The sequence below is a fragment of the Salminus brasiliensis genome, chromosome 7, assembly GCF_030463535.1.
Source record: "Salminus brasiliensis chromosome 7, fSalBra1.hap2, whole genome shotgun sequence".
Classification (NCBI taxonomy): Eukaryota; Metazoa; Chordata; class Actinopteri; order Characiformes; family Bryconidae; genus Salminus; species Salminus brasiliensis.
The window spans coordinates 8264266-8272799 of record NC_132884.1 but is presented as its reverse complement, the minus strand read 5'-3'; positions in this window follow the sequence as shown (position 1 = coordinate 8272799).

Here is an 8534-nt window from a genome sequence, read left to right as displayed (position 1 = left end):
TTGTGTGTGTGTGTGTTTGTGTGCATGTGCGTCTGCTGGAATAGACAGAGAGAGAGAGAGAGAGAGAGAGAACGAATGAAACGAAAAGTAAAGTGAGAGAGAGAGACAGACTTACAGGGAGTGAGGGAGAATATCAAATTGTCACTAAATGTCAGGTACTGAAGAAATGCTTGAAGGTCAAGGCAGCACCTCTCAAAGACCATCATTGCTTTGACCTGTTGATCTCTTTAAAAAAGCCGCCAAAGCTATCACAAACTCCCTCTCCGGTGCAGCAGCATGTCAGCCGCTTCTGTGCGCAATTCCCCCAATTTCATACTTATTGACTTAATCATATACTTGCGCAGTTAATGCACCGTCAATGAGCTGTTAATGTGGTCTTAATGAAGCATTTCTGTTTTCTAGTGAAAATTAAATCACAGCCACTCTACGAGAACCTCTCGGTGCTAGTCTAGGGCCTGACTCATTTGTTACAGACAAGCAAAAGCCAAGCCTCGGCTCGTCTTGATGATCGCGATTCTTCTTAGACGCAACAATTGATTGGGTTGTCAGGTCTTTTCTTGTGCTCTGCCACTTATTTGGAAAATATTTACAGTTCATGGAGGTGAAAGCACTCATGGCTGTTGCGTGAGCAAGCCTGAGAAGTCACTGCTATGGCTAATGCACTGATGGCACAAAAACAATGGGATGATTCTGCTGAGGCACTGCATTGTTATTGCACTTTTAGACCCTTCAATCCAGAGTTCGAGCAGCATCTGTTAATTAGCATATGTGAACACGGCAAACCAGTTCTCTGTCTTTTAATTGAGAGTTAAAGGGGCATTCCAGCCTAAAACTAGTATTTACTATGTTATGTGCTATGTTAGTACTCCGTTGTGTAGCATAGCATTCCTCCGCTTCATCGATTTAACAGAATTCTAATTTATTTTCTGTCCTTGTATTTTCCACAATAGTATTCTCTCACTACAATACCCAGCGTGCATTGTGCTCATATGTCACACAACCACTGGCAATAAAAGAAATTCTGGCTACTAGCATAGCTACCCGTGTAAATAAGTGATATTCAGCTTTCTAGCAGTTCCTTCTGCATTTCACATAGCACGCCCACAAGTATCTCTCCTTAAGCCCCGCCCACCTCCAGGATACATTATCAGAATGGCTCTTTCTGTCTTTAAACTGGAAAATGATACTATGGAACCTACTGTGGTACTGGTGAGTGTATGATGGTTCAAGCGCAAAGTTGGCACTAATTAGTATTAGTACTAATTAGTGGAATGCACACTATATGGACAAATGTATTGGGACACCTGCTCATTCATTGTTTCTTCTGAAATCAGGGGTATTAAAAAGAGTTTTTCTTGGAGTAACTGTCTCTACTGTCCAGGGAAGAAGGCTTTCTACTATATTTACTAAGTACTGCTGTGAGGATTTCATTGAAGTCAGCCATCATTCCAGAGAACAGAGTTCCACTGCTCCACAACTCAAAGTAGCCGAATGCATTCATTAGAAGGGGTGTCCACAAACATTTGAACATATAGTGTATGTATGATTTGTTATACAGTTATATTAGCCTAACAGATCCAGGGCAAAACAAAAGAAGCAACCTTTAGGCACAGAACATGCTTCGGCTGATTAACTGCTTTCGGAAATTTGGGCCAATTTAAAGAAACATTAAGTAGCTGAAGCCCAAAACCACCCAGTCCAATTCTAATTAGTAGCCCTTTCAGTATACAAGTAATAGCTGTTTACATAGGATTAGAAAAAGCATAAGCTCCTTACAGTCCTGGCCCTTTTATCTAACTGCTGTTGAAACTGCTCTGCATTTTGAAGCCTAATCAAATCCTTGAAACACAGCACTGCCTCCTTACTGTCCCAACAAGCCATGACTGCTACAGGCTCTGCTTCTGCTCAGATGGAAAAGTGAGGTTTTAAATGGTCACTGCATTTCTGCAGGTCATCTTGCTGAGAAAAGTGGCTGAACCACATGATCCCCTGCTATTGAATTCCACCAAAGGCCAAAACATGAATTGCATAGTATCATGCACATAACTAACACTTGAAGTCTTCAGATTCTTGCAGCCTTTTACAGATTTAAAAAAGCTTGATGTTTTATTTAGTCCACTTCAGATATTAAGATGACTGTTTGGGCACATCAGAATGGCCTCTTGATCTCCTGTCCTGACTCTTTAATCTGCAGTATAGATTTCTGGTTTGACTTCCATGTGCATTACTGTGCAAAAGGGAGCACCCTTCATTTCTTTTATATTCACTCAAAACAGCTATTTTTAGTGTCCGGTAAAATAGAGAAAACATACAAACAAAAACATTAATAACTAAAAAATAATATCATGTTTTAGAATTTAATTCATCCACCCTTTAGCTTTATTACAGCTTGTATTTTTTCAGAAGACCCACTTTCAGATTTTCTACAAAGATCTGCAGGGAGACCTTTTCACACTTCCAAAGTTCAGTCTGAGAACCTGGAGCATTTTATGCTTCTCTCCCAAATCCCAAACACCTTCCATGATGTTGAGGTCTGGACTCCGGGGTTGTCAAACCATTGTTCTGACATTGGTCTTTTTTATGTTTGCTTTTCTCAGCAAGAGCTTCGTGATAAGCTCCACATCCTTTGAGATTAACACTGTTGAGTCGTCTTCTCACAGTGGAAAGAAACACCTGTGGAGTTTCTGAATGTTTTCAGATCTGAAGCCAAAGTGGAGCTTGATTTTCTCCTCACTCTGAGCTTTAATTGCTGTTTATATGATGGGGGGCAGTTTGAGTGGTCTACAGGGGCTTGCGTGGTTGCTATGGGTCCCATTTTCTCCATCTTTGAATCATTTTGGAAGCCTGATTTTTGGAAATTCCTGTTAGTTCATTCATACTTAGTTCCTTATACAAGTGTATTATCAGAAATGACAAATTAATGACTTAATTGAACAGGAAATGAACTGTAGCTCCAGATTGTTCATTCATGAGTAGAAATCTGTGCATTAGATGTACATTAAAGTTTTTGCTTTTAAACTCGAAGGGAACGGTGGAGGCCAAACTCGAAGGGAACAGCCAACAGGAAAACAATTCTCCTTGGAATTTATGATAACTGCTGTGTAATCCTGGAAAGTCAGATTTTTTCTCATGTAGATAAACAGTATTTTAAGAACAGTAGGTTGTGACATTCTTTTTGACATTCACCAATGTTTTTGTATTTGGGATTTGTTCAATTTACAAGGACAATGGTATCCATCATCATAAGAGAATAGTTATATTTAAAAAAAGATCTTAGGAAGACATTGGCAAATGAGGCCCAATATTTACTTTTAACCTTGTTAAATAGGACATTGGTTCTAGTACTAAGCTGGGCTTATAACTGGTCATTTTAGAGGCTTACCTTCAGAACTCTTACAGTGTTGGAAAAGTGTGAGACAATATTATAATATTATTATAATATTATAATATAATATTATAATATTATTAATATTAAACTATTTTTTATTTCATTTTAAAATAAAGGCTATACGCACAAGCATATTTTTTGATGTTTTGTCACTTTTTTTTTTAAATATATTAATTGGGAAAACCTTTTGACATGTGGTGTCCAAATCTGAAGTCCAACTGTTTTTACACCCTCAGGCACAAACAGAGTCAGACACTGCGTATAAAACATCTTGGTATCTATCTGATACCAAACAATTCCATTTAAAAGTCACATAGATGAACTAACCAGACTCTCTAACTACAGCGCTATCAGGTTTTACCCACACAAATCAATGATGCATGTCAATGATTTCTGACATAGTCAAAACAATGCACTGTGGGATTGGAACACCAAAGCGGGCTTTACAGCATCATAATCACAATTCAGATTTTATTCATATAAAAATGTGGGTTAGGGTTAGGTTTAGGTGTAGATTAGGGTGTAGGTTAAGGTTAGATTTTGGTGTAGATTAAGGTGTAAATTAAGGTTAGGTTTAGGTGTAGATTAAGGTGCAGGTAAAGGTTAGGTTTAGATGTAGAATAAGGTTAGGTTACGGTGTAGATTAGGGTGTAGGTTATGGTTAGGTTTTGGTGTAGAATTAAGATTAGGTTGAGGTGCAGTTTTAGGTGTAGATTGAGGTGTAGGTTAAGGTTAGTTTTGGGTGTAGATTAAGGTAAAGTTGAGGTGTAGTGTTAGGTGTAGATTAATGTGTAGGTTAAGGTTAGGTTAAGGTTACTTTCAGGTGTAGATAAAGGTGAAGGTCAAGGTTAGGTCAAGGTGTAGTTTTAGATGTAGATTAAGGTTAGTTTTGGGTGTAGATTTAGGTGTATATTAAGGTGTAGGTTAAGGTTAGTTTTGGGTGTAGGTTAAGGTTACTTTCAGGTGTAAATAAAGGTGAAGGTCAAGGTTAGGTCAAGGTGTAGTTTTAGATGTAGATTAAGGTTAGTTTTGGGTGTAGATTATGTGTATCTTAAGGTAAGGTGACGATGTTGGCGTTTTCACTAGGAGATCAGGCTGAATGCATTTTCAAACAAGAGCTTTTTCCTTCTGTTGATTCTCAGAACAAACTAGCAGAATTCCAAGAACACACACTGAATTACACACCCCCATCAGCAAGAGCAGCTCTATTAATCTTCCTCATTAAACTTGTAAATGAGTGCTGTGTTATGTTGATCTTGTAAAGTATAGGTTAAACAAATGCATGATGCATGCAAGATGAAATGACTCCTTTAGGAAGAACCTGGTAAACATTGCATCTTCTGCAGTTGAGGCCAGATTCAGTTTTTGGAGGGCAGGGTGAATGTGTGGGCGGCAGCCTGCAGGGCAGAGGAACATGATGCTGGGTGAACATGGATCTTCTCCACAGAGACAGCATGCAGCCTGTTTGGAAGGGGGGGTTGGGCAAAATGGAATCTTTTGGGTTATCTTGCCCCCCTTCCCAAGTGTATACTACAGATGTTATAAAGGATGTGGTAAGTAGGGGGTGCAGCAACTTCAACAAATGAAGGATAATAACAATAACGACTTTATATTATATCTGACTATAGAATATACCTATTTAAATATGTACTTAGAATAGTTTTGGATTTGTGGTTTAACAAACAGACAATAAAGAGCTTCAGTCAGTACTTTGTAGCTCTTCTGACCTTCATCACTGCCATCCCTTCTCATATTTTCATGATGAGGTTCTAAATTAACTGCTTCCCACACATTCTTCACAGCTGTACACAACACCTCCTTTAGTGTTTGGACTTTTCTTCTTCGCACATTTTCCAACATAGTCCCACAAGCAGACTAAGTCAAAAAAGAAAAATGGGATCCCTTCCAACACTGAAGGATAAGAGACCAAGAGTGTCCTATTCAGTTACAAACATAAGCTGTAAATGAGCTTTATTGGCATAATATATATAGACATCCAGCTGTTTGCAATACACTGATTAAACCAGACCAACTGAAATAGTTGAATACAACTAAGCTAACAAGTGCTTTCAGAATTATTCAACCCTTCGTGAGAAACATCTGCAAATGTGATGCACAGCCTGACACCAGCTTTGAAATTCTGTTCTGTGGAGTGATGAAACATGCCTATGGATCAACGGTATATCTGGAGGAGGAAAAAAAGAACACCCTGCATACAGTGAAGCATGGCAGTGGCTTGGTGATGCCCTGGGGCTGCTTTTCTTCCTCTGGCACTGGAAACCTGCAGCTTGTGCAGGGCAAGCTGGATTCAGTGAAGTTGGTTTTGGAAACTTCCAACAGGACAGTGATCCCAAGCATCCCTCAAAGTCCTCCAAGGCTTGGTTTCAGAAGAAGTCCTGGAAGATTCTAGAGTGGTCATCAAAGTCGCCTAACTTGAACCCCATGGAAAGTCTTTGAGGGATATAAAGGAGGTAATTGTGGTACCCAACGCAAAGACAATCAACTGGAGGTCATTGTCCATGAGGAATGGGCTACAATTCCTCAGAAACAGTGCCAGAAGCTGGTGTCTGGCTGTGCATCATGTTTGCAGCAGGTCAGAACAACAAATGGGTTTCTCTACTAAGTACTTAAGATGCTTGTCATGAAGGGGTTGAATAATTCTGAGACCGCAGTTGTCATTAAAGTGGCATTTTGTGTTGGATTCGGAGAAAACACAATGTTAGTTGTGTTAAGCTATTTAAATTAGTCTTATTTGATTGGTTTATTGCAAATAGCTAAAAGTTTGTCCAATTTTCTAATAAACATAATTTGCAATGGGGGTTGAAGAATTACAACTGTAACTGTCTCTTGTTACCCTTTCCCAAATCTTTCAGCAAACCAAAATAGGGCTAACCAATATCAGATAACAATTGAGATTTTTAACATTTTTACATTTAAGGCATTTAGCAGACGCTCCTATCCAGAGCAACTTACAAAAGTGCTTCACTATTTACTCAAGAAAAACCTCAGCTAGTCTGAAAAGACTAAAAATTCAAAGATACCCCTAAGTTTAAACACTACTAAACACAAGTCAATATGGAGACCATAGTACTCTACTATCCGCCCAAGTACTCTTGGAAGAGGTGGGTCTTCAGTCTGCGTTTGAAGACAGTGAGCGACTCTTAAGGGAACACGTGTTTGGACACTTAAGGGAAGTTTGTTCCACCCTTTCAGTGCCAGGACAGAAAAAGCCCGGGACGCTTGTCTTCTGTGGATTTTGGTGGATGGCGGGTCAAACCGAGCCGTACCTGAAGCTCGAAGGGCTCTTGGTGCAGATCAGCTTTTGACCATTGCCATCAAGTACAGAGGAGCTGGTCCAGTCATGGTTTTGTAGGCCAGGGTCAGGGTTTTGAATGTGATGCAGGCAGCAGCTACAGGAAGCCAGTGAAGAGAAGTTCCCGGGATGTACAGCAGCTCTGTCTTGCTGAGATCAATTAAACTAGACACAACCAGGCATGACTACTGCCAGCACTGTTAAATCTTAATGTAGCGTAAATACAACCTTTTCAGCAATGTGATTATTATAGGATGGTTAGCCAATGGGTTTTAATTCCTACTATTAGGTAGGTGGTCATAATATTCTGATATGACTGTGTATGCCATATTGCCATATATCAGATGGGCTGTATGGGAGCCTCCTTAGAGTGTCCTCTGGAGGATAGAGCGCTAGGGTTTGTGTATAGTTTCACTCCTAGCAGAAATTGTAAAAACTCCTGATTCAAATTCAGTGGAAAAACAAAAAAATACAGAAAGTTTTACTGAAGTTTCAGGAGAGAAACCCCATTATTTTGCCTTATTTTTCACTTTAATTTCATTTTTTCCATTGCTGTCAGTCATTTGGCCGTCATTTTTTTACAGGGTACAGATAAATATAAAACTAATGAAACTAAAACAAAGAGATTATTGTTAGTATGGACAATAAATCTTTATATTATTATCTGCATGTTTAATTACAGATAATTATTGTAATTTTACATATTTGATTGTATTTTTTTCTTTTCAAGGTTTTCTATACAATTAAAAAAGCTACTTTAAAAATGTAGAGCTATTTTCTGTGAAATTACAGTTTTTTTACACTGTGGATGAACCTGCATGTCAGTTCCTTTCAGCTTGAAGGACTATTCCAAAAGGTCTGTGAGGAGCAATTCAGCTAGTCTGTGCTTGTTTGGATCTTCTGCTGTAAATGGAAGTGAGCTAGATGAGAATGATGTGAGATAAAGCCGCAGCACAGGAGGAGAATACAGTCTCGGTGAACCGACTGTCAATCTGTGAGGAATCCTGTCTGCCTCTTTCTGAGGCAGCCTGAAAAATCTGCGTTTAACAGTTTACCTCGGTGGCCTGCAGGCCCCGGCTCTGCCACGTCTGTGGTGTGGGACGCGTTGAAGGGGGCCTACAGGGCCACTCTGATGTATTACACATCGGTGCATTTTGAAAAACTGTTCATGTGGAATCACAGAACTGCTAACTCTCGCTCAGAGTGGTGTGGCTGAACAGCAACCCTGCAGCGTCTGCAGCTACTGACACTGATGCTTCATCCAGGTGTTCAAAGCGTTCCCTCATTCCCTCATGTCTGAGACAACACAGACACACACACACACATTCATACTCTCTCTCTCTCTCTCTCTCTCTCTCTCTATTGCTGCCTCTTTCTCTCCCCAGCTGTCAACCTCTCTAGAGCTGTCTCACTTTCACTTTCTGTCTCCCACTCTCTCCTTCTCTGTTCCTGTATTTCTCTCTCTCTGTCTCTCTCTTAAGCTCTTTCACTCTCTCCCTCTTTCTAAAGCTCTCACTCAAGCTCTCTCTCTCTTTCTTAAGCGGTCTCTCCCTCATGAGCTCTCTTTCTTGAGCTGTCTCTCTCTCTCTCTCTCTCTCTCATAAGCTGTCTGTCTCTCTCAAGCTCTCTCTCACCCTCTCTAAATCTCTCAAGCTGTCTCCTTCTTGAGCTGTCTCTCTCTCTTTCTCACTCTCTCACAAGCTGTCTGTCTCTCTCAAGCTCTCTCACACCCTCTCTAAATCTCTCAAGCTGTCTCCTTCTTGAGCTGTCTTTCTCTCTTTCTCTCTCTCTCATAAGCTGTCTGTCTCTCTCAAGCTCTCTCACACCCTCTCT